Raw genomic sequence first — 27,721 nt, forward strand, 5'->3', positions numbered from 1 at the left:
AATAAATGTAGGTTTCCACCTGGGAACCGTAGCCACGCCAGGTCCCAGGGCACCCAGCCAGAGATGTGAGATGGTGGGGGAAGATGGTGTGTGGAGATGCCTTAGAACGAAATCTCCCCCGCCACCTTATCCCACCAAATTCTGCTGGAAATATCACCTTGGAGAGGGTCATCTCTTTCTCCTGAGGTTTTGAGCTCTTTTAAAGTACAAAGAGTAATAGCTAACTTGCTACCAATCATTTGTACCCAAGAGTGAATGAAGCTGGTGAGGGTACCTAGGGGACCCCAATAGCATCACCAAAGGGAAAAGCAGACCGACTGTAAGCCCCAAAGGCCTGTGTCCCTACTTTGCTTGAGCCCTTATGCCCCTTAAAGAGTTCTCAGAGCAGCTTGCCCAAGCTTTGCTTATGGGGGAAACTGGCTAAGAAAAAGTTTATATGGGGTGTGTGTGTGTGTGTACGTGTACATATACATACACACACATATACGTACACACACACTTTTTCTTAAAATACAAAGGATAAAGGCTAAATAATATGTATATGCATATAACATTGGAAAGGCTAAATTATATATTAGTGTGTGTGTGTATGTGTATATATATACCATTAGAAGAAGAAATTTTAATCCTGTAAATACTGACATCAAGCTTGTGAGGACAAGTACCTCCAGAACCCCAGGAAAAGAAAGGACTTCATGTTAGAAGCCCAGAAGATAGAAAGGGGAGGGGGTGGGATGAAGTAGCCCAGAGCCCTGAGCCTCGGGGATGCCCTCTCCTCAGGAGTGGCTCGGCTTGCTGCATCTTAGGCAAGATGAGGGAGCCAAGGATAATGGGAAATATTGACAGTAAACTGGAGAGGAAAAGGTAGCTCTGAGACTTGGTTTTATAGGTTTGTTTTTGAGTCTCAAAGTGGCAAGTCCATGGTGCTTTCAGCTGCAGTGACAGTTGATACCGTATAGCATCTCTTTATCTTTACTCTTGTTAAAAGTTCCAGTCCATTTCCTCTCTCTTTCTTACTACACTACACTCCAGATGGGTCTGGCACCACGCAGGTGCTCCATAGCTGTTTGTTGAATGAAAGGATTGGGGCTGGGACCCCTGCCTGGCAGAGGGAGGCTGGGGAATTACTCTCCAGTCCAAGTTGGCAAAATTCTAGGAACCAAGTGGCCTGGGCACTGTCTATTCACAGCAGGAACCATGATCCTGGTTCACATGGGGCAGCATTATACTGCCGAGGAGTTCTAGGCAGGAGGAGGAAACAGGGATGAGAATTGCAGGCCCCCTCTGCAATTGCAGGCCCCCTATGCACACGGATGGGCAGAAAATTTGATTTAAAATTGTTTTTTTAAAACCTGGATATCTTTTCTCACTGAGCCTGATATGTGCATTCATTTCATGTAGTAGGTATTATTACAGATGGAAGGCAGAGAGGATTTGGAAAGTAGGATAAAACCAGTTCTGTGACCTTTTCTGGTTTTCTTAAATGGCATCAGAAAACGTGGTCTTCAGCCACATTGGCAGTTTCACTTTGGCTTGAATACAAATATATTGTTGTTCTAGCCCCATAGGTGGTAACTCTCACCTGTGATGAGCCATTACACGTGGGAGAGGAGTCTTAAATCAAGACTCAGTTTTGGCTAAATTAATCATTGGAGCGAGATATAAGAGTTAGGAGCTGGTTTGTGGTTCAGGTGGGCATGACCATACTCCTAAAAATAAAGAGAATCTCTTTTTATCCTTTGAGTCAACAGAAGAAAGAGCTCATTCAATGCATGCAGGCAATCTCTTGGAGGCCATTTAAGAGAGAGATTCCCAAGCCAGAAGGAAAGAAATCATAACAGCCTAAAGGGGTGGGGGTGGGATGCTTAGGCCTGGATTCAGGGGGCATTTCCTTCTGCCATAACCACGGCTTTGCTGGACATCGGCCAAATGGGCATTGGCCATTTGTTGGAGAAGGAGCTGTGTTCCCTGGAGCTGATTTTCTGTAGGAGCAGGGCTGCCAATGGGCATCATTTCCTCCTTAGGGCCTCTTGAGGGAGGAGTTTCTTCCTACCTTAGATGTCAGTTTCTGCTTCCCTTCATCTTACTCACAACTTCTCTTCTACAGTATTCAGCATCTTTAAGCTTCAGTCCCAAGGGAAGAAAGGAGCTCTCCCCGCTCCTTCCTTAAAGGATCCTCAGTCACCTAAGACACTTTTCTGAAGTCAAGCATTGGTTCTCTCTCATACCCTTAGTCACTTGAACTGCTTTAAAGGTTCATTGTAAACATAAGCATCCTCCAGTCCTACAAGGTCTTTGTGGATGGGCTGGCCTGGGTCTGCTAATTTTGGCCGAGCTCGGCTAAGAGACTCTAAGCTGTAGGTTGGATGAGGCTGCTCTCATTTTCCCTGCATTAATGAACTAATCATGACCATTTCCTTTTACGGCAATGGCCGAGGTGCAAGGGGGCTGAACAGGCACAAGGCGTAGGCTCAGAACTGCCCGTGAGCCATTAGCCAAAGCAAGTCAATGGCTAATCCCAAAACCCAGGGGAGGAGGTAGACAGTCAACCTTTTAGAGACAGGAACTCAAGAGTTATGGGGCAAAGGGTACAGATACAGGAAAGGGTGAAAATGGGTACTAATCCTTCAATCTTCCAGAAGCATGATTGTTCAATTAAAAACTGCAAGCATTAGGGAAGACTGACCAGCAGGAGGGAAAGTACAGAATAGCCCAATGAATGAGAAAGAGGATGAACTAAAACAACTCAAGAATTCAGAGGAAAAGGAAGAAAAGAATAAAGGAAAATATGAGTGGCTTTGGAATAAGATCTGATCTTTATGTAATAGGGATCCTGGAAACTGCCTGCAAGTCAAATGCAGCAGAACCACTAAATTAAGGAATTCTAAAGGAGTTTGAATTGGAACATTAATTTGTAGGTCTTAAGATTTGGGTCCACCTGTCTAAGTCCTCCCCCAGCAACAAATTAGATTTTCCTGAAGAGATATATGAACTCTTTTCAAACTATATTAGTATATAATATAAATGTACTAAACTATATTAGTACATTTAGGCCCTGAAGGTATATTAGTCCCTTTTGGTGAATCAGGAGTAGCTTGAAGAACCTGATGGAGCAGTACAGAATAGCAATCCAAGAGCAGGGAGAATGCCTGCAAGGAAAGATTAAGGGAAATCAGGGTCAGTTAGTTTAGAACAAGAGAAGATAATGATGGCAGCTTAACTCAGAACTTCAAGTGTATGTAGGATTTAGGCCACATCTGAATTCTTTATGTGTTGGCCATTCTGAATATGATAAAGACTTAAAATAAAGCATGAGAATTTGCGCTTAGACATATGTCTGTTTCCCTAGATATCTTCAAGAAGAAAGAACATAACCACCTTTCTAATTCTGATTCCAAAATTCTTTAGGGTGCCAGTAGCCATATAAGAAGTTCCAGGTTTACAGACATGTTTTCTTCCAAAATGTTATTTGTAAATTGGCGGTGATTTGGAACTGAGAATGTTGTCTGTTTTTAAAACTATTATATGTGGTGCTTAGGTTTTTAGGGCAGCCCACACGGAGGACGGGAAGGAAGGGAGGGAGGGAGGGAGGAAGGAAGGGAGGGAGGGAGGGAGGGAGGAAGGAAGGAAGGGAGGGAGGGAGGGAGGGAGGGAGGGAGGGAAAAATGTAACTAGACTATTAAATCTGGGCATTAGAATCACTTGGGAATAAAAATATGAATTCCCAGGCCTCATTCCAGGAAATTTGGATTCAGTGACCGAGGTGAGGAGCCTTGTAATTTATGTTTTTCAAACAGTGCTCCAGGTAATTCTTTTGCATGGTCAGGTTCAAGAACAATTGCTATAAATGGAAAAAAGCATAGATCATAAGTGAAATCCCATTATAATACCTGTAAACCCTCAAGGGAAGTGAGAAGTAAATAGTGTTTGGAAGAAAATTGATTTCACCCAAACAGATAAAGAAGGACAACCCCGACCCTTGATTTCAGACTGATTCAAAGCCTTAGTATTTTGACTCAAGGAAATTTGAACCCTGCTTTGGGACTCCTGTAAGTGGGAATAAAGCTGTCTCTCTGGCATTGGGCTGAGGTCTCTCTACCATAGGTCCCACCGTGGAACCAAGCTTTTCATTTGAACTTGATTGGAAACAGCCTTGGTTTACCAAACTAAAATTGATACCCGTCAGGAAAGATGGCTGCTTTCCCAAAGGCCAGAAAATGCTACCATTTTTCAAAGGTTGCTGGCTGAAATTAAGAGCACGATAGCCTTGAAATGATGACTTCAGTGATGACAAATGATATATCAATTGTCAAATTCTTTTGCACAACTTTTCACAGGGCAATTTCAGATTGGCCCCGTCTGTTGATTATATTCTTGGCTCACTAGAAACCAGGAGCAAAATAGGCTAAAAAAAAAAGAAAAAAAGTTGGAATTGTTGAAAGCAAAATCTGTACACAGATTTCTTTTTTCTTTTTCTTTTTTAAAAAAATTGGATATCACATCTGTCTGCTTTATTTCCCATTGGAGTGCTATATTGAGAAAGCCCAAAGGATTGTTTCTGGCTTGGGCCCGTCGTCCACCATTGTCCATGCCATCACTGGATGTGATGCATCCCTGGGGGCCACAAGTGGGTTTCCCATTGATGCTTTTGGAGATTTTAGGCAGTTAGATTCACACTAGCTGTATCTATTTCACATCTGCTCCAATCAACAAGTCTTGTCACTTGCCTTGTGGTTTTCTCACCTAAGATTCTCTTTCTTATTTAACCAGGTTTTATTTAAGTGTTTGAAATATAGTCTTCTTAACTTTCTTTGATTAGTGAGAAATATGAGGAAAATTTGTCCCCCCACCCTGGAATTACTCCAGGGAAGATGAGAAACCTCATGAAGTGGTAAATGAAAAGGGAACGAACTGTGGCAAAGCCAGCGTGCTGATTCTAGTTCTGCTGCTAATTTGCTGTGTGACTTTGGGCAAATCTGTCATCCTCTCTGGTCTCAGTTTCCTCATCTCTTCAGTAAGAGGTCTCTCAGGGTCTTCCAGATGTGGTATTCTGAGATCCTCTAATTTGGGAGGTTGGCTAGAGATCCCTCTTCTGAACAAAGAGATCCATGCAGAGAAATATCACTATATTGTGGAAGGAAGTAGTTTTGGAGACAGGCCAGAATCGGGGAAAGAGGTTAAGTTCTCAGGAAACAAAAGCTCCGTGTGTAACTGACTCATCCCAGAGGTGAATAATTCATCTGAACAGCTGTCAATTCTAAAGTATGTCACATCAAAATACTCATTGAATAAAATATTGATGCCTCAGTTGCTAACCCAGAGAGGGCCATGCAACTTTTTAGAAAGAAAATTCAAGATGCAAGTGGTCTGGTTCAGTTCTGCTTCTGACTCAGGATTCTTTGAGTGCCTCTGTTGGTCTCTGATGGACACCAGAATTCACTTAATTTTCCACATTCTTAAGACACTCGAAGCAGAAGACTGGCAACATCAGGCATAAGCATGTGTGTGTTATATTATGGGACTTTGGCAACCAAGAAGATGACAGTGACCCACAAATAACTGTTCTAGAAAAGGCAACCACAGAAATGTTCATTGGAATCACAAAGGACACTTGCTTGGGATTCAGCGCGTTCTTTCTACTTGCTATTTTTAAGTCTGTGATGTGCTGTTGTTTCTTGGCAGGGCACAGAGCATGCCACATTGGCTCTCCACATCTGTGCACTCCTGGCCACATTAGGCAATCTAGTCCTGCCAAATTCCCATTCTTTTTCTTTCACTAAAATAAATCTTTATATAGTGTAAACCATATGGTGATATAATGGTAGCACTATATTGTCTAATATTCATTGGTCTCTTACTCTGTTCTGGGTACTGACTTAGCTTTGGGGCCTCCATGAATTCATTAATATTCTCATTTCATCCCCAGAACATTCCCACAAAGTAGTTGTGATGTTGATGATACCCATTATACAGCTGGGAGAACCGAGGCTTAGGAGATAAAGTAACTTGCTGCCCAGAATGACCCTTTTAAGAAGTGAAAGAGACAGTATTTGAACTCAGCTCTGCCTGACTCCAAAGCACATTCTTAAAAATCTCAACAAAAGTGGTTATTTTAAGCTAAAAATCTCTGAGACTTGTGATATTCAGTGAGATCACACCAAAATTTCCCTCATGGTATAAGTGGATGGATAAGTAACGTGCTCCTCCCTCCTCAGGGACCTTGAATGTGCTCCATTGCGCATGATCGTCATGACTGGGGAGGCTGCCCCCTTCAGGTTCTTTCAGGAGGTACAGGTTCCATTTTAGGTTTGGTTCCCTTCCTTTTCTCTCTGAAGCCCTTTGCTCCCTAGTACACTTTCTTGGTTGTCTACAGCTTCATCTCTGCTGGAAACAGTGTATGGTTATGTAAAGGGCCCCCAGCATAGCACACTGGTTAGGAACCTAGACCTTAGAGTTTGATTGACCTTGGTTTGAGCCCTACTTCTGCATTTATGAGTTGTTTGATCTTGGACAAGCCCTGTAACCTCTCTGGACTTGAGTTTCCTCACCCGTACACTGGGGATAACAATGCCCGTCGTAAAGAGTGGTCGCAACATGTAGAGATCACGTGCACGTGCAAGTGCCAAGTACAGTAGGCTGTCATGAAGTAAGAGTAGTGCTCCTGTTACTGTTTTCTCTATCCTTCTGGAGAGGGTTTCCAACAGTAACACTCTTGACATTCAGGGCCAGGTAATTCTTTGTTGTGGGCGACTGTCCTGGGCTTCGCAGGGTATTTCACAGCGTCCCTGCCCTTTACCTAGTAGATGCCAGGAGCGCTACGCCCACCCCCAGGCATGACCGTCAACAGTGTCTTCAAGCATGGCTAAATGTCTCCTGTGGGCTAAACATCCCCCCGCTGAGAACCACTTCTCCAAAGCCTGGAGTTAAAGGGATTGATACTAAGATAAAAATCACCGCCTCAAGTAGCTTCAGAATACAGAACCCTTAAAAGATTTATGAAGATAACATTAATGATTCTTGGGGCAGAATGACGTAAAGTCATTCTGAAAATAGGAGTCTTCGCTCAAGCACTGAGCCACGAAAGTCAGTTCTGTGTTAAAAAGAAATGGTTGCCTTTTTTTTTTTTTGGCATCCAATGCTGTGCTGATTTTGCAAAGGCAGTGAGTTTATGACAGTTCTACAGTTCATAAAACTGTGGAATCTTAGCGTATGCATAACTGAGGTGCTGTTATCTGGATCAACTTTTATCTGATACTCCAATTTGCAATGAACCCAGAGAGTGCGAGGCAGTAGACAGGATCTCCCCAGAGGCTAAAAATTGACAGGAAGCTTAATTCCTCACAGAGTAACACCCAAGCCCACAATGGAACAAGTCTCATTATCACAAAGAATCCTCCCTTGGGATGAAAGTTATGTTCTCTGCAATTTTTCCCGGCTCTCTGGTCCCTACCCTGCCCCCTAGGGACCGCACAGAAAAGTCCCTCTTTATAGACTGAAATCTGGATGCTTCTGGGTTGTGGTCAGCTTAGGAAGCTGGGTCAGACAAGGGAGGAAGCACTCTGAAATTGCATTCAAGCACATCTGCGTCACTCGTGCGTTTCCCAGTTGCCGATAGTGGAAGAGCCTGCCGCCCGACGTTTCCCAAGCATCTTGCCTTACTCGGGTTTTGTAGGCTCCATTATAATTGCCTCATTGTTGGTTAGGTAGACTGGGTTTAAAGTACCCGGAATGATGAAAAGAGTGGGAGAATTCCATACACTGAGACCACCTAAGAGCCACACTTGGGGAAAGTTTGCATTTTGCGGCCCTTAGAACAGTTGCCGTAAGTGAAGGAATTATGCAAAGTCAACTTTCTTGGCAGCTGGTCCCAGGCTTTCTGGCCTGTGATTGCCATGCCTCAAGTTTCCTCTCTACAAATGCTTTGAAAATAGTATTTTTCTGCCCCTATAGCCTATAATGTGGTCACTTCTAACCCCTCTATATTCTTGATGGATCAAAAACGGCAGGGGTCCTTTCGATATTTTCTTCCGTGGTCTTCACCAACTGTACACCAATTGTGCATTCTGAAGGCAATGGACGGTCTCTCGGGTCCTTTCCATCAAGGACAGTCTATGATCTTACAACATGGGGGCCTTACAGTCAAGTCTGATGGCTGAGGTCCAGCGGCCTTGGGGACCCAGGCAGGCTTTGATGGGGAGCAGACTTGCAGGCAGGCTGACCCGACACCTCCATCGCCACAGTCTGCAGCCAAGTGGATCTCCTGAGCACAGCCCCACTTTGTATGCTCTCTTTTCACTACTTAGGCCCAGAGAAGAGTCCTGTGGGACCTGCTTAAGACCTGTCACTGCAAGGCCTGCCTCTCCTGGACTTTCCAGTTTCTCCTCCCGTCAGGTCGAAGCCTTGAGCCCTCCAAGGCAGCAAGTGGGAGATAAGCTCACAATCCCTCTCCCGTTCTAAGATTCCAGTTCCCTAGCTGACGTGCAAAAACAGTAGAAGGAATGCCCCTCTTCTCACTGTTACCCCAAAAGCAACTTCTGCCATCAGGCGTTCTTTAGATCTCTTACCCAAGATGTAAACCTTAACAGTGGGAATTTCAGGCCACGTGAGAGGAAAAGGGTACGCAGCAATAGATGAGTTAGGTTTAGGCCATGTTTATTAGGAGGGATTTGCCTACATCCTCATTCCCATCCCTTTTGGGAGAAACTATTTTTGAGCACATTTGGTGCACATGCGCAATTACGCTTGCAACATGAAGAGTTAAGGTTTATTGGGCTCACAGATTCTCAGTCAGGAATTTGAGCAGAGAACAGTGGTAACAGCTTGTCTGTGCTTCACACTATGTGGAACCTCAGCTGGGAAGACACAAATGGCTGGGGGTGACTCAAGAGGCTGTGTGCTGGAATCACCTTCATGACATGTCTAGAGCCTCAGCTGGGACGACTCAAGGGCTGGATAGGACTAATATCCTCGGCCCCTCCACATGGCCCTTCCACAGGCTGGCCTTCTCCCTGCATGGCAGCTGGGTTCTGCGAAGGAGCACCCCACGGGGAATGTCTAGAGAGCAGACCTTCCAAGGGAGCCAGTGGAAGCTGTAAGACTTCTTCTGTCCCTGCCCCCCTTGGAACTCTGGTAGCATCACTTCCACTGTGTCCTGCTGGTTTCAGCAGAGCCACTAAAGCCAACTCAGATTCAAACAGAAGGAAATGAGAATCTTTACCTCTTGACGGGAGTGGCAGGGTCACATTGCAGAAGAGCATGTGGGATGGGAGAGATTTTTGTGACCTGTTTGGAAAATAAGATCCGCCTCAGAGCCTATGTTGTTTGGTGCAAATTTGAAGCCTAGTCTTTACTATTACGCAGTTTTTGTTTGAATGTCCCATTGATTATTATGTTGTGTTCCTCTTTATTTTTATGAATCTTAAAATTCTTTTTTTTCCTTTTTGACTGCACCACATGGCACGCAGGACCTGAGTTCCCCAACCAGGGATGGAACCCGTGCCCCCTGCAGTGGAAGCACAGAGCCCTAACCACCGCACCACCAGGGAAGTCCCTTAAAATCCTTTTTGATGCAGTTAAAAAACAAAAAAGAATTGAGGAATAGAGGCCCTAAAGCCACATGTGAAGTGACAAGACCACAGTTCCCCCTTCTGTCTGACAGCAACCTCCCTCCACCCCAGCCCCCCACTGCTAAGCCTTTTGATCTCCTTTGAAACAGAATCTCTGTTGGAATAACACACACTCCAGGGATCTCGGAGTCTCACGTTTTTCCCTCCCATGTGAAAAGGCAGAGGAAAAAAGTGAATAATGTTTGACTATTGCCAGTGCACAGAGAATATCTAAGGTTAGGGACACTTGTGCCAGCACAGACTGTCACCCCAATCTGGGTGCCTGGAGGAAGGATTTTAAGCACTGCCATGGTATGTGGCGTGAGGGTTGCCACCTTAGCCACATGCTGCCTGGAAGGACTGGACATCTCAACACCAGTGGCGTTCACGGCCATTGCTGGGCCACATGGCTCTTTAGTGCAAATTAGAAAATGCAGCTCCACATGAGGCCACCATTTGGAAAAACCACTGGCTGGATTCTAGCCTCCTCTACTCCTTCGGCAGGTGTCCGCGGGCAGAAACAAGCTGTATAAGCACGTGCATTGGTCCTGCTCACTACTCAGTCTCTGCTGGCCTCCTTCCTATCGGTCATTAAGGTATTCCCAGTTACCTCCCATTCTTTTTTTTTTTTTTTTTTTTGCGGTACGCGGGCCCCTCACTGTTGTGGCCTCTCCCGTTGGGGAGCACAGGCTCCGGACGCACAGGCTCAGCGGCCATGGCTCACGGGCCCAGCCGCTCCGCGGCATGTGGGATCTTCCTGGACCGGGGCACGAACCCGCATCCCCTGCATCGGCAGGCGGACTCTCAACCCCTGCGCCACCAGGGAAGCCCCTACCTCCCATTCTTAAATAGTCTCAGATAAGGCCAGAGGAGATGGAGAGGAAGCTTTTTACAGGCCACTGGGGAACACAAACAAGTAAGCCATCAATTATAAGCTGTTGGGAAAGCTTCTATCATGGAAGTTCAAAAAGAGTCTATGGGAACATATGCAGGGGAGGGGTACTTAACACTCAGATGAGGGAGTGCAGGTAAGACTTCCTAGTGTGATATGTGAGGAGAATGTGCTTTTTAGCTCTTGATTTTATCTGCTGTTGATTTTCAGCAAATTATTTTATCTTTTTACATTACCTTACCTTGCATTACATCACATTGTATTACATTATGTACATTCTTGACTAGGATGTAAGTTCCCTGAGCACAAGGACTTCATGGATTACTCACTGTATTAGTTTCCTGAGGCTACTGTAACAAATTACCAAAAACTAGGTGGTTTTAAACAACAGAAATGTATTCTCTCACACTTCTAGAGACCAGAAGTCCAAAATCAAGGTGTCAGCAGGGCTGTGCTTACTCCAGAGGCTCTAGGGGAGGATCCTTCCTTGCCTCTTCTAGCTTCTCGTGGCCTCCGGCATCCCTGGGCTTATGGCTGCATCACTCTCCTCTCTGCCTCCATCTTCATATGGCCTTCTTATCTCCCTGTGTCTTCTCCTCTTCTGCCTCTTATAAGGACACTTACCATTGGCTTTAAAGACTATTCAGGTAATCCCAGAGGATCACATCTCAAAATCCTTTCGTTACATCTACAAAGACCCCTTTTTTCCAAATAAGGTCATACTCACATGTTCCGGGGTTAAGATGTGGACATATCTTTTGGGGGACCACCATTCAACCTACTACACCCACTATATATGTGTGTGCGAGTGCCTGCAATACTGTATGGTGCCTACTAGATTGCTCTCAATAAATATTTTTTAATTTAATTGATCTGTATCAGCTTTAGGTCATCTGTAGGATTGTCATAAGGTTGAAAACAAACATTTATGTCTAGAGATGGTATAAGGCTGAGATTACAGCAAAGAGTATCAGCATCCCACTTGCTGGTTCAGTTCCAGGGTCTCCACTTGCTGTCTGTGTAATCTTAGGCAAGTTTCTTTAGCTTCACTTTCCTCTACTACAAAAAAAAAAGATAATATAATAAACAAACTATTGGGTAGCGGCGCTGATTAAATTAATATATACGGAATGCTTAGAAAGTACTTAGAACGGCCTAGGACTTGGCGCCCAGTCGGTTTTAACTTTTATTATAAAAATAAAAGAGTGATGTGACCATGTACAGTATATAAATAACCCCAAATTATTTGATTTTCTCAGACTCCCTCTCCACTCTCAGAAACAGCTGAGAGGGACGCCACCACCCTAAGCTTAGCACACTGTTTAGAAGTCAGCTGCAGCTGGACATACAAGTCCAGTGGTGACTTGGAAGCACCAGCCCTCACCCCTCGGACATCCAGGGCAGAGGAAGAAAGGAGGCTGGGAGCACAGCGCTGAAAACTGCTGCCTTGCAGGGGTGGGAAGCAGCTTTTGTCCCCAGGGCAGCTGCTCCCTCTCTGGTTCCCTCCGGCTCTGTGAGGGAGCTCCTCACAGCTCCTATCTGTTACCCTGAGGCCCTCGGCAGGAATTCTAAGGCTCCCAGGACCTGTCAGCTAAAGTGGAGGATGAAAGAGAACAACTCCAAGGACAAAAGAAGTAGGACAATATGATAGATTTGAGAAGAACTCAGACCAGTTGTGGGGCAGACCCAGTTGAATAGGGTGAGAAGCTAGAGTTATCTCAGCAGGTTATTTTTTTTTAAAAAAATGCAACCTTGTGCTTTCCAGTTGCTTATTTTTTAAAAAATTGTCTATGTTGTTAGACTGATGCCCTGCTCAGGTCCTTAGGAGACTTGCTTTGTTAGAGAAAAATGGCTAAACCCAGTGCTATTTAAACTGTGTCTATGGGGCTTCCCTGGTGGTGCAGTGGTTGAGAGTCCACCTGCCGATGCAGGGGACACGGGTTCGTGCCCCGGTCCGGGAAGGTCCCACATGCCGCAGAGCAGCTGGGCCCGTGAGCCATGGCCGCTGGGCCTGCGCATCCGGAGCCTGTGCTCCGCAACGGGAGAGGCCACAACGGTGAGAGGCCCGCGTACCACAAAAAAATAAAAATAAAATAAATAAACTATGTCCATGGACCGCTTCTGACCAGGCAACTGTTTATTACCAACTGTTTATTACCAGTCATTACCAGTCTATGACAAGACAAGGACAGGAGTTGCCAGAAAGGTGTTTGGAAACCTTAATGGCAGTCTGGCATTGTCATGACAACCAAGTGGGTACTCAGTGGCTCTGTCTCACTGAATAGACCAATTTGCAGGTTGTTGCATTTCTTGGCAAGTTGCACGTGTCATGAGCTGAGTGTCTGCGATGGGTTGGGATAAACCCTAGTCCTTGACCACACTGCTGCAAGGCAAACACCAGAGAGAAGAATATATGCCCCAAGATCATGGTTTTTGCTTAAATGTTTAAGTACTGTCATCGCCATCTCTTTGCACCAATTTATCTTTAGATCTAGAAAAAAACCTTACAGAGTCTTTAGACTGAGCACCTCCCCACACCTGAGGCCAGGACAGACGCCAGGACTCTCAGAATGACCCAGCCAACCAGTGATCTTCCTTCAACTAAACCCAGGTCCCCACTGCTCTTTAAGAGCTGCCATCCTTGCCTGTAGCTAATGCAGAAGAAAATCTCAGCCCCTGACAAGGAATCACAAATTCCAGATTAAAGCCCCGGAACGATGATACGGTTTTCTTGGGAGCAGCTGTTTTATAAACAGGATTTGGGGGCATCTCAGGCCTTCCATACTGGGTAATGTGCTGCTGCTGGGGTCTGCTCTGTGAAGCAAAGGACAGGACTCAAAGACACTGACCTTTTAATATTAGCCACACAGATGTCTTGCTGTGTGATTAGTTCATGTCCCAGCTGAATCTGTAAATAGGAATAAGAATAAGTGCTGTCCCTGGGGACATCCTAAAAATTTTGGTCAGGCTGTAAGAGGAGGCCCAGAGAGATGACTTGGCCAGGGAAATCATCTGTAAGACTCTGTCCATGGTTAAAAAAAAATCATCTGAGGGCTGGAAGAGACCCTTGGCAACTGGTGTGTTCAGCCTCTGCCTTCAGCTAGGACTACAACTTGCACCATTTCAAAGTGATGCATATGTCTCCTATTTTTAAAGAAGGGAAGGGAGATTCTATAATTGGGTGGCTATTCCTTTGGCCAGTGCTGTCATGGCCTTGACAATATAAATGGAGCCAGGCAGGGAGGAAGCCATCTTCAGGGCACAGTCCTACTGTGGGAGAGTCAGAAGGGACATCCTCATATCCCGAAGACGGTGGCACACAAGTGTGTCCTGTGTCCTGTGTCTTGTGGAGTCCGATGCAGCTCTGATAAAGAACATTATTAAGATGCTCCTTGGGCTCCTCTTTAGATGGTATAATGTCACTGGCTTTCACATGTCCTACATGGAATTTTCTCGAGCCATCTTTTGTTTCATTTAGTAATTAACCCCAGGTTCTCTTTTGCCACTCCTTAGGCGTGAATCCCAGGCTACACACAGAATTCTAGTAGCAAGAAATGTGGATTTTCCACAGGTTTAAATATTTGCCACTCGACCTTTTATCAGAGAGCTCTGAGGCCAACCTGCCATCCTCTGTGGAAGGCGGAGTGGTTTAAGGTCAAGAGTAAGCATTCTCTCTCAACTCGAATCTTCACTTCACTACTTCTCATGGCCTTGGACTGCTTACTTCATATGTTGTGCATCAGTTTCCTCATCTGTAAAATGGAAATATTGATGGTATATACTTTGAGGATTGTTGAGAGAATGAAATGAGTTAACACATATAAGTGCTCAAAATAGTATCTGACTAAGATGCTAGATGCTGTTTTTCTACCTTGACCCAAAGCCTAGGTTTGCTTCAAGTGAATGGAATCAATCTCAGACCAAGTTTTTTCACTCTCCATTTATTAGAAGGGAGTTTATTTCTGAATTATGTTCCAAATCATATTCACTTTGTTCCGTATAAATAAGTATGGTTATACGGTTGCTTTTTCTTTGGAAGGGGGGATTGGGAGTGACTCCACATCACCGTTTGAGAGATGCTCTTTCTTCTGCTCACCTCGTCTCTCTGAAATTACACTGTGTTTGCTTCCAGCTCATTCAGTAAGACAGGGGGTGTTGAGGGGCTCACTTACTGTTTAGATTAAATGTTCTTTAGTCACTGGAGTATGGGAATTTGCATTAAAATAAATTGTAGTTAATCACACTAACAAACCAGAAAGATTTATGATTTATTAGAGCAAAACATAATTTACTGAAGTGTCCTTTGAAATCTATTTGTGGCTGTCTCTGTTCTCCAAGGAGAAGTAATGTTGGATACACCTTTAAAAAAGATTTTGAACGAAAAGGGCACATAAGCAGTGGTACCCTACTTCCTTTGCCACAATTGCACCCTTCACACCTGCCCCAGGTCACAGCAACACCAAGGTCAAGCTCCCAATACTTCAAGTACAGATGTCCTTCACCTTTGCACATACACATGCATACACACTCCTATTCTCCAAAATTTTCTTTCCATAGTGTTTTACAGAAGAGGAAACAGATCTCCAGAGTCCTGTCTTTCTCAGCCATTTGAAGCCATTTTGCGGAGTGCTGAATTCATGGTTCCGCTTTTACATATGTTAGAAATACCTCCTGCCTGGACTAGCTTATATTCACATTCATAAAAGCCGACAGGTGTTTCCTTTATTAGGACATGCTCAACATTGCTTGTTGAAGGATCGCCCCTTTTAAAAGTCAACCTAGAAAGTAAAAATTTGTAATCTTGATAAAAATAATACTTGTGAAGATTCTAGGAATGCGTCGCTGACTTTGGAACAGCCATTTGTTGTAAAACATTCTCCCCATCCTCAAACTCCACTGACTCCATACCCCGCCTTCACTAACTATCCTCTCTCTCCTCCCCTTCAGCCCCAGACTTCTTGGAGCATCAACCATGCTCAGCACCCACCCTCTTCACCTCCCCTCCGCTCTCCTCCATGTCTTCTGACCCTGTACTTGCCACGCCACCAGTGGCTCAGTGCGATGGAGACTTTTTAGTCCTCACCTTAGTTGACTGTTCAACATCAGGTGAGACTCCTGAATGCTCCCTATTCCTTGAACCATCCTCCCTCCTTGATTTACTTGCCATGACAGTATCCTTGATTTTCTGTCTCCTCTTCCTCTGTCCATCCTTGAGATGTTGGTTCTTTTGGGTTCTTATCCTGGTGCTCCTCTTACGCCTCGTATTCTAAGTCGTATCATTTGCTCCCATGGCTTCTGAAATACAGACATTCTCTCATTCCAATTTTTTCTCCAGAGCTACCCATTCAGCCAGCCTTCTTCTGGACATCTCAGTTTGGATCTCACCTAAACACCTAAACCTCAACATGTTAAAAATTGAACTCATTACTCTCTCTAATTGGTTCCATCTCTTTGGTTCTTAATTTCTTGAAAAGCACCACTGTGCACCAGTTGCCCAAGTCTGAAACCAGGGCATCATCCTTGATTCCTCTCCCCCTCTCAACCCCGTGTCCATTCACTCATTTTACATCGCAAATATTTCTAGAATGCTTCCACTCTTTTCCATCCCCATTGCCATGACACTAGTCCAGGCCATCATTACCTTTCACGTGGGTTGCTTCAACACCCAGTCTCCCTTCCTCTAGTATTGTAGACTTCTAGCCCAAACCCTATCCAGCCACCAGAAGTATCTTTCAAAATTTCTGTCTGATGATGTCACTTTCCAGCTTAAAGACCTGTCCCCCATTCCCTTTGGACTGTACGATAAAATCCAAACCCCTTCATATTTATGATATGACCTCTGCTTGCCTCTCGAGCCTTATCTCTTCCTCCTTCTCCAATCACCGGCCACCCCAGTCACTCTCTGCTGTTTCCCGGAGAGACCAAGCTCTCCCTGGGTCAAGTTCTTTGTCCCTGCTATTCCTTCAGCCAGGAACACTCTTCAGTCCCTCTTCACTTGGCTAACTCGTATGGATCCTCCAGGCCTCAGTTAAGATACCACTTTCCCTAAGCCTTGAACACTGGTTTGCTGTCCACCAAGAGCATTTTTAGCCTAGAACTTACTGTATCATAGCACATATGAAGCTGATTTCTGTCTCTGTCTCTCTCTCTCCCTCCAGCATCAGCTTCCTGCAGAGTAAGCGAGTGTCGTGTTCACTTTCGTATTCCCAGATCCTAGCGTACTGCTTGGCACAGAGGCTTTCGTATATAGTTACTGGAAGGAGGAAGACCAGAATGAAGGTAGCACAGGTGACACACCCACAGTTGCTTTAAGCATAAACGCTTGTGAGATTTCTCCCTGACAGGCATTTCCTACTGAATATTGGGCCTTTGTCTCCATTACTGTGATTGACATTTAATCATGACATGAACTAAAAGAAGGAGATTGTTTTCTTGGCAGGGCTGTCATTTATCTAGAAGTATGGACAAGTACTGCGATGAGCGAATGGCCATGCTCGCAACTAATTGCTCTGATGTGGTTGATATAATATTCATTTGGAGCAAGATTATTAAGTAGATATTCATTGAGCATCATACATAGCAGTGGGAAAGGTGTTGGAATTGTACAAAAGAGGTCAAAGTGTTCTCCCCTGCTCTTTGGATCTAACGTCCGATGGATGGACTATACACATGACGGGTTCCAGGAACATACCTTCTGCTACTCAGTGTAGTAGAAGTTCAGAAAAAGGAATGATCATTGAGGGCCTTAGTACTGGGGCTTTTACCCTGGTGGGATATGGCTGAGATCAGTCTTTCTAAGACGTATTCATTCATTCAATAAACATTTATCAAAATGCTTATGATAGAGGGCTTCCCTGGTGGCGCAGTGGTTGAGAGTCCGCCTGCCGATGCAGGGGACGCGGGTTCATGACCCGGTCCAGGAGGATCTCACATGCCGCGGAACGGTTGGGCCCGTGAGCCGTGGCCGCTGGGCCTGCGTGTCCGGAGCCTGTGCTCTGCAACGGGAGAGGCCACAGCAGTGAGAGGCCCGTGTACAAAAAAAAAAAAAAAAATGCTTATGATAGAGACCAAGCTAGGTTAGAGATAAAGATGAAAATGGTATAATTGCTACCCTCAAGAGACCTATAATCCACTCAATTATAATGGAAGACCACTCTTCTACATTCCTTAAGTGTGGGTATTCAGAGATCTCCTGAACCTTCTGGACTTACGTTTCTGTTGCTCATGATTCCCATCATTTGATGTTAGAAGGTCCCCCTCCAGGAAATACTTCGTACCACCAAAAGAGTTAACTTTGACCCTAGACAGCACATGATGGTCCCAACCCAGAACTTTTAATACGTGAATCTTTGAAAACAGTGATGGTTCATAGCATCACTTCCTTCGTTTTTACTTCTGAAAAATAAAAGATGCTAAGTCAAGTTTAAGATGCCTCACTTCATTGGAAGGAAATTCCAGGCTCGTAGGAAATGAACCATGAAGGCTGAGTTGGGACGTGAGCTGAATGGCTGTCACTGAGATGGAGCAAACACACATGGACATCATCACAGATAACCAGAGAGGAAAGTGGGGGCCCTTCCTTGACCTCAGTGAGGCCTTGGCCCCTTTTAGCCCCAAGTCGGATCCCAGATTTGGAGCTTAACCTGATTTACTGGATGATGCAGTCATGAGGACACTTGACCACGTGCGTGTTGGATCGGAGCTTAACTGGCAAGGTCAGCTGGTTGTCGTGGACGCTCCGTGCTGACCGAGCCCATTTGGCTTGTGACAGCTCAGCCACCTGTTGTAAACAGCTGAAGGGGGCCTGGCTCCACTTGGAGGCTTTTACTGTCTCTGGCACGTTGTCTGCCTGGCGGTTGCTGTTCTCACGGCGTCACCCTCTTCATGGGGAGCAGTGGTCCAGCCGTGGCTAGCATGAGGTCTTCCTTCTACACAGGATCTGTCATCTCTTTGAAGACAGGAGAATCACAGACCTAACTATAGAAGCAACTGTGGAGAAAAGACTGGAAAAACAGGTTGGAACCAGATCCTAGAAGGCTTTGAGTGCTGACCTGAGGGACTTGAAATTTATCCTCGAGCCCATGGAGCGTGATAAACATTTCAGAGCAGGGGAGTTGTAATAAGCCCAGGAGTGAAACTAGTATGCTGGTTCAGTGCTGCAGTTAGAGAAGGAGCGAGGCAGAGAAGTCAGGGTAGACTGGGAACCAGCTGGGCAGGTGCCTCGTTTAGGTTGGGCAGGGTCGAGGAAGACAGTCTACCAACAAAGGATGGACCAGGACACCAGAGGGCAGATCAAACAGGTCACTCAATAATCCCGAGATCCTCATGCTGGAGCCAGAGAAAGCATCAGGCAGAGGTGGCCCAGGGCTCTGGAGAGTTCGCAGGCAGAGGCATTGGTGCGCGACGAAGGAACACTTCCAACCTCAGAACCAGTTCTAGAGCTGCTCACTTGTGTCGTCATAGTCATCATCCTTGTCATTGCCCTCTTCCTCCCCCCTTCTTCTTCCTCTTCCTTCTCCTCCTCCCCTCCTTTCCTCTCCCCCTTCCCCCTCGTCCTTATTATTATTATTGATCTCATCAATATCTTGAACCTGAATAGAGTTCTCCCATGAATTAGGAGTTCCTCTTCCCCTGTGCTTTTGAAAGACTGAGCAGGGGCTTATTACAAGATGCAGTGAAAAGAGTATGCTCTTTGGGGCTTCCCTGGTGGCACAGTGGTTGAGAGTCCGCCCGCCGATGCAGGGGACACGGGTTCGTGCCCCGGTCAGGGAGGGTCCCGCATGCCGCGGAGCGGCTAGGCCCATGAGCCATGGCCGCTGAGCCTGCGCGTCCGGAGCCTGTGCTCCGCAACGGGAGAGGCCCACATACTGCAAAAAAAAAAAAAAGAGTATGCTCTTTGGCATTCACTGACCTTGCTCCGAACTTCAGCTCTGCACCTCATTAATGGCATGGGATTTGGGGCAAGCTACTTACCCCATATGTAAAGGGGGATGGGTAATTGGTATCTCCTTTGGCTCTCGTGAGGCTTCACTTAGTCAGTGTATGTGAAACGTCTAGTCTGTGCCTAGCACAGAATGAATGTATATTCCCAGCTCCTGTTAGTATCCTCTTGTCTTGCTCTTCTTATAGCACAGAGCTTGTCCTCTGTGGATCTTGTTTCTCTCTAGCCAGCGGCAGAACCTTGATGGGAGGGATGTGATCAGAACAATAGCATTTGTTCATTATGAAGTCAATTAACCATCCCCCTATTTTACATTGCACTGGTTCCCTAAAAAGCTGTACAGTAAGCCATCATGTTAATGCAGTAGAGCCGCGGTCCCCAACCTTTTTGGCACCAGGGACCAGTTTTGTGGAAGACAGTTTTTCCACGGATGGGGGCTGATGGTTCAGGCAGTAATGCGAGCGATGAGGGAGCCGTGGGGAGCCGGGGATGAAGGTTCACTCGCCCGCTTGCCGCGCTCACCTCCTGCTTTATGGCCTGGTTCCTAACACGGTCCGGGGGGGATTGGGGACCCCTGCATTAGAGTAGCTGGATATACTAAGAAGCCCTGCTTGTGGTCCTTTGTCAAGTGAGATGTGTCATCATTGAATTCTTTTATATGGTGATTCTGTTGAGTTCAATTCATTTAAAGGTGGAGTGCACCTATGAACTTATTTAGCTACTTAGCCATGCCTCAGCTAGCACTTAGAGTAGAGGGCCCCAAGGCCTTATCACAGAGCCTGCCTGTCTCTCTCCAGACACATGTGGCCCTGTCTGACTTGCAGATCCAAGGTTGCACGTGACTGATTTGCCCTGGGAGGAACTCCCTGTCCGGAGGCAACACAGCTAAACCCTTACCCTGGCCCAGATGAGAGGAGGACATGGGGGTGGGGGGAGGTGTGCACTTGGTCACAGGCCGCTACTCAATGCCACAAGCACCCAGCATCTCCTTTCTGCAAGTCCTTAGGATAGGTGCTGGGGTTCCTGAGATGACAGTGGCCTCTGCACTTGGAACCTCACAGGCTTCATGATCCTCTTGTGCTTGAACTCATGAGCCAGATATCACTCCTGGCCCTGGGTGCTGAGTTATTAGATGTACGGGTGAAAGAGCTGCTCCTTGAGCAGAGGGTCAGGGACACCCACGTGCTGGAGAATGTGCTGAGCCAGCCTCAGGAAGGGAGGGGGCTTTGCAGGAACGCACCCCGCAGAGCCTCACTGCCTGCTGCTTTCCAGATGTGGGAAGAGCCAGAGGCCTTGGGGGTCTGTGTCAACACAGTGACTGGCCTTCAGTGGTAGGGAGGACATGTGTTGGCCATACTGGACCACAGGGTCACTGATTGGGTTGTTCATCACTGGCCTTTGGGGACACCTGCTGTAGCCCATTGATGGTGTCTTATTGTCACATCTGCATCTTCTCAACCAGTTTCTCTCCCTGTTACAGAGCAGGTAACAAGTTAGGTTCACAGGTTTTGGCTGGAGATTTCCCCACACACCACTAGGGGCAAGCGCACTTTTCCTTGGAGAGCAAGTGAACAAAGCATTGAGGGCAGTGGACATTTTAATGTTGATATGTTGAGCTTCCTCTTCCCAAGTAACCACATGATACCAAATCCAAACAACGGCAGTTTCCTCCCAGATTTATGGGAGGAAATTTATTTACTTTATGTAAATTTCCAAGCACACGACCTCAGTTGGTGGAATATGACTTTACCCGCCACTAGATGGCGCCCCATGTGCACATAAGCCTCTTCCACATTGAGAACTTGAATTCGATTTTCTGGATTTTTTTAAAGGTACACACACACACCCTGACTTTCACCATCCTTGAAGACAATCATCAATTCTTTAATTTTCCTTTTAGCATTCAAATTATGGGCTTAATCACATTCTCTGGAAAACTGGCTTAACATAGGAGTCTATGGGTGTTCTTAAATCTTATGGACCACAAACCGTGTGATTCAGAGGCTGAATTTGAATTTATTCCATTAAATAGTATGTTTTGGTTTGTCTTGTAAAGTAGTGCATACGGTATTTTAAAAATAGTCTTTATTTTTTTTCTTAAAAGTTATAATTTTAAAGTGTAAATGATGAATATATTTATATCACAAAAATTTAACACAGTAGTTTAACTAGCAAACATATAATATATATTTTTGACTAATATAATGATGTCTTTCTTCGTATTCAATTATTTTTCAAATCCTACCTTGTCTTCTTTTTTTTTTTAACGTTTTTATTGGAGTATAATTGCTTTACGATGGCGTGTTAGTTTCTGCTTTATAACAAAGTGAATCAGTTATACATACACATATATCCCCATATCTCCTCCCTCTTGAGTCTCCCTCCCTCCCACCCCTCTAGGTGGACACAAAGCACCGAGCTGATCTCCCTGTGCTGTGCAGCTGCTTCCCACTAGCTATCTGTTTTACATCTGGTAGTGTATATATGTCCATATATACACTACCACTCTCTCACTAAAAAATAGTCTTTAAATTCAATTTTTTTTAAAGACACCAGAAGAGAAAGGGAGAACAAACATTAAATAATACTTACTCCATGGCAGGCAGTGTTCTGAGATGGCTTAAATGTGCTTAAGTGTTAACACATTTAATCTTCAGAGCTTAGAAAGAGCTCTTCCATATACATCATTATAACCATCTGATAACATCTAATAGACAAGGAAATAGACACTAAGAGAAGTGGGAGATTCTCCATTGTTTCAGCCAGTAAATGGCAGACTAATGGAACTCCTGACCTGGGCTCCTTTGCAGTACATCCTGCTGCCTCCTACTGGTGGAAACAATCAGGAGAGGCTTTGCGGAAATCAGATGGTGGCGTGAAGGGTATTTGGATTCTGCTTTCTCTCTTTTCCTTTGTCTCAATTTTTTTTATCTGTAACATAGGAACAAAACAATCCCTAATTGCTGTGAAAGAACTTCGTTAGCTGTCTGCTATTATTATTTGGGGGGATAATTTGGGTTTTTGTGGGAATATGAGAACTCTCATATGTGAAGCTTGTGATCCTTCACTCATTCACACAAAAAACATTCCCTGCAACTGAGTAAGATCTCCCACACTGAGGTGCCTGTACTATTTCAATACTAAATCTGGTCTGCCCTGAGCTCTCTCTTACAGCTGAATGTTGCAGTGAGATTTCCTGTGCTTTCAGCAGGTGATTCTGCCTTAGCCTCAGGATCCAGAAATAATAGACAATGGGAAGACAACTCCAGGGGTGGGACCCAGCTGACTAGAGAGTTAGGCAGTGACAGTTCTGTACAAGCCAAACCACCAAGAAAAGGCAGATCATTTTTTTTTTAAAAATTATTATTTTGGAACACAAAATACTCTTTCTGTATCCAAGAGTTTCCATTTCAAATGGCAAATCAGATTATCCCTTTGACAGAAGGCTTCAATTAAAAGCCCAAGTCTCTGGATGGGTTTTAAAGTGCATTCTCCTTCTTTGGACCTGATGCAGGTCTTGCTTCTAAGAGTTTCTCTGTTTTGGCTTACATAATGCTTTGTGACCCAGGCTTTGATTCCCACATGGGATCATTTTGTATCTGGAGGTTTTCATTGGCAGGCTCTTGATATAAGGAAGATTCTGTTTTCCTTTGGGATTTGAAAACCCAGAAATAGACATCCTTCTCATTTGACTTCTCAAGACACTAGATGTTATAAAACAGAATCAGGGCTGATAAGTGGTATCAGGATAAAGTTTATCAGAGAAAATACTTACAAGTTTATTTTAGTTCTGAAGGTTTTTGTCTCAAAACCCCATAATAAATGTGGTGTGTGTGGCTTTCTTTAACTTCTGCAGCTCCTCTGTGGGACATTGGTCCACTCAACTGCATTAAGCAGGGTTTCCCAGAGCTCAGACCAGGCGGGCTCACCCACCAAGGCCATTCTCTCTCTACCAGCCCAGCCTCCAGACTGCCAGAGGGCACCCATGAGCCAGGGCCAGGGGGGATGTAGCTGCTTCTCAAAACCAGATGCGCCACTGGAAAAGGGCCCCGCCGGGCCTTCTCGCTGGCAACTTGAAGACAAAATGTCTCTATTGTATCTGTAATATGGAAAAATAACAGGGAGCTGCCAGAAGGGCTCTGAACGTGCCAAGGAAGAACCAACAGTGCAGAGCCACGATGTGCCTACAACCCACGCAGGACACTCGGGGAGGACGTGGTGTTTGGTGTTGACCCAGCCTCTCTGCTGCAGGGGAGAGGGGAGCCTCAGCATCTGCCGAGATTCTATGATGACGGTTAGTCTGCAACTCCAAGCCCTCTCCTGCTGCAGCCATGGGAGGGCAGTGATGCAGCTCATCAGGCCAAGGGCTGGTTTTCCCTTAGAACTCGAGACCATTTCAGTCCTTGGAACATTTTCAATTACGGCCTCAAGACATGAGGTTCAAACTCATGTCTTGGCCAACTCTTTACCATAGACCATCAAAGGGGGCACAGATGGCTGCAGCTGTGTTGCCTCCCTTGCCCCGAGAGGAGGGGCCCTCTGGTACCTCTAACAGTCAGGCAGTTGCAGGGAAGTGACCAAAAGAGAGGTGGGCAAGAATGGAAAGCCGAGGGTCTATCAAGCCCCTCGCAGACTCTAGCCTCAGCTACTTTTGCTCATAGTTTCACAATTACATGTCACTCAGTTTTTTCAGCCCAGCCTGTGACGCCACCTTCATGCAAAAAGGTTGACTTAGGATATCCTCAGTGTCATTATAGCATCCTTGTCAATCAGTGGAAGCCTTTTTTGCTTCCCATAATAGTTCCTGTCAAGCACGGCCTCCTCATCTCTTGCCTGGGTAAATTTTTTTTTTTTTTTTTTTTGCGGTACGCGGGCCTCTCACTGTTGTGGCCTCTCCCGTTGCCGAGCACAGGCTCCAGACGCGCAGGCCCAGCGGCCATGGCTCACGGGCCCAGCCGCTCCGCGGCATGTGGGATCTTCCCGGACCGGGGCACGAACCCGTGTCCCCTGCATCGGCAGGCGGACTCCCAACCACTGCGCCGCCAGGGAAACCCCTGGGTAAATCTTAATTGATCTTTATGCTTTCCTTCTGCTTCTCTCCCCTACATCCACCCCCATTCTCCACATAGCTGCCAGTGTGGTCTTTCTGGAACGTGGCTGATCCAATCACGCCCTTAAAACAGACAGACAGACAAGAAACTTAAATGGTTTCCTTTTGCCTTCAGGACCAAATCTAAACTCCTGAGTGTGGCATTCAAGACCCATCACGTCCTGGACCCTCCCCTCCCCATCACTCTCTTCCCATCATGAGCACACTCGGAAGAGGCCAGTCCTACAGAGATGCTTGAACCTCCTTGTGCATTTCTGCCCCAGAGATCTGTGTCCACGCTGTCGCCTTGGCCCGTAATGCCCTCTAAACGCCTCTCTGCCTTGATCATTTTTTCTCATCCTTCGAGATCCTACTGAAATGTCCCAAACTCCTGATATCCTGCCCTGCCCACTCCCTAAGCAGAGTTAGTCAAGCTCTCTTCTTTGCATTCCCGTGGCATTGGGCACTTCCCGTTAGAGCTCTACAAAGCATTATTCTGTAAATGTTTATACACCTGTCTTCCCCATGAGATGAGGAACTTCTTAAAAGTAGACACTGGGTAACTATCACTGTACTAGCTCAACACATGCTTGATAAACAACTAATGAAAGACCCAGCATATTTCAACATCTCTTGGTAATAAGCCAGGGAGACCCAAACACTGGTGTCTGCTTTAACCACTCGGGCCAGGAACTGCTCCTGTTTTCCTTTTAGGCGTTTTCCTCCAGCCAAGTACCTGATCTCTGAGCCTCGTTTATACCTCGACCCAAAGCCACCAGTGCGGCCCTGGGCTCCAGAGAGGAAGGGGCAGGGTTCTGTAGCTGAGCCTCTGAGAACAGGCCAGGGAACAATGGCAGGAAGTGTCCCAGTGGGAAACAATCAGCCAGGCACAGCCCAAGCGGAGGAGCTTCCTGATTGGCTTGATTTCTTCAGAGCAGGAACTCTTAGAATAACTTTGCAATTATCCCCGTGGGATGACAAGTTTCTCCACAGAGGAGGAGCTGTCACCTGGTAATGTCAAGCATGGAAAACACAATTAGAAAAAAAAACAAAGCCTGAGAGAAAGACTCCTTTAGGAAGATCCATTTGGATTTTGCAGAGTCCCCAGCTCCTGCCACGGCATCCCAGGGCAGCCTCCTTCAGAGTCTCCTCTTTGGGCACAGTGGAGCCATCACCTGTGCCTTCCAGCTGGAGACCATTCTCCTCTCTAGGGCTCAGAGGCCAGAGGCGCTATTTGTCCTTAGGTGCCCTGTTGGGCAGCTCATGGAAGCCCAGGGTGTCAGTGGCCGCAGGCAGCAATGCCCCCTTTCAGAACCACAGTCCTGCAGGAGACACTGATTGAGCGCTGGCTGTGTACAAAGCAGTGTAGGCACTGTGGGGAGCATAGCAATACACCAGCAGCTGTTTCCACTCTCACAGCACATTGATTGCCAAGCCACGTTCTGTTCTGTGGAAAGGTCCACCCCAGGCGAGGAGGAGGTAGGAGGAGGGGGAGGGGCTCCCCATCAGCTCAAGCCTCAGCCAGGGTAGCTCTCCCTGATCAAGATGTTGGAAAAGAAAATTCTACAGCAGAAAGAGGAAACCCTGGAAACCTTTGGTGTGGGAGCGGTTTCATTTGCTCTTGGAAGGAGGCGGCACAGGGCAGTAGTTAATTGCCTAGGCTCCACAGTATATTGTAATAAACAATAATGGAAAAGAACTGAAAAAAAAGAACATATATATATATATGTGTGTGTGTGTGTGTATATATATATATACATAACCGAATTGCTTTGCTATACACCTGAAACTAACACAATATAGTAAATCAACTATACTTCAATTAAAAAAAAAGAAAAGAGAAAAGAGATCCTAGGCTCCAGCAGCGGGCCGACCCAGGTTTGGATCCCAGCTTTACCATTGACTGGTGGCAGGTCACAAGTTACTGATCCTCTCTCAGCCTCTGGCCTGTCATCTGCCAAGTGTGGATTATAGCAGTAGTTACTATGCAGATCGCAGAGAATTGAATAATGCTTACAAACCATGCAGCACGTCGCCTGGCCCATGGTGAATGCTCACCCAGTGTTAGCTGTTTTCACCACTACTCCTCTTGGACATTAAATCATTTTTATCCATGAATGACTCATTAACATACTAACTCAGGTATCTTGAAAGCACTCTCAGTCGCCCCAGAGTAACCTCCCGTAGAAGACAACAGGCAGAAATGTGTCGATCATCCGCAGTGTGGGCATTTATAAAAGCTGTGGCCGAGGCCCCCTGGATGCACACACACATGCACACAGAGGCTGACAGGAAGCTCTTAGCAGGAGAGCTGTCACAGAGTGCTGGATTTAGGCATAAACAGTGAATAAACAGGGATTTGGAAGAGAGGAATGCACCACATAAACAATTTTCACAATCAGATGTGAAAGACCATATGCTTCCTGCATGAAGGGGTGAATTCAAAGAGAATCACAGGGGGAAATGAAGTAAACGCAGAGACAGTCCATCATTCTCACCCAATTTCTGCACATCTATGTGTCCTCCGCCTGTGGTTTTATTTAGATGAGCCCCAGAGTAAATAAGAGCAGTATGTTACACTTACACCACACGTGCGTGTACGTACACACACACACACACACACACACACAGAGTCAAGTAAAATTATATATTTGGGAAGAGTGAAAAGACTAGAAGACACCGCAGCTACCTTCTACATTATCTTAAGAGAAAGCAAATAAGACAAGTTTCTTTTTAATCAGCTCCTTGTACTAAGTCCAGAGTTGCCATTATTTTTAATTTTTTTAAGAATCATTTTATGACCGAAGGAGTTGAGCCAAAGGGTGTGTCTTGAGGCTACTTTCAATTGAAAAACAATTTATGCATTCATTTACTCAACCAGCATTTCTTGAGAACTTTCACTAAGCCAGGTTCCTCGTTAGACACAAGCTAGCGAGATGCTAGGAGCCATGTGCAAAGAAAGATAAAGGAGAGATGGTTATTATCCTCAAGAGGTTTGCAAATGGGAGTTGGGGACAGAACCCCAAATCCATAAAAAAGTGTTTAAAATACAAGTGGCATAAAATTGGTGGTGGAAATATGTCTCTAAGGTATGGCAGCAAGAAAGCATGGGAAATGTATCAGGGAAGACTTCCAGAAGGAGATGGTACCTGAGCAGATTAATAAGTAGAATTACCCACGGAGCAAACTGACAG

General features: G+C 45.7%; 1 protein-coding gene across 13 annotated transcripts in view; it reads left to right on the plus strand.

Moving 5' to 3' along the window:
• PALM2AKAP2 (PALM2 and AKAP2 fusion) overlaps positions 1 to 27,721 on the plus strand; it is a 619,204-nt gene that overhangs the window by 357,987 nt on the left and 233,496 nt on the right. The gene's annotated exons all lie outside the window — the stretch shown is intronic.

This window comes from Stenella coeruleoalba (genome assembly GCF_951394435.1).
Source record: "Stenella coeruleoalba genome assembly, chromosome: 7".
Lineage (NCBI taxonomy): Eukaryota > Metazoa > Chordata > Mammalia > Artiodactyla > Delphinidae > Stenella > Stenella coeruleoalba.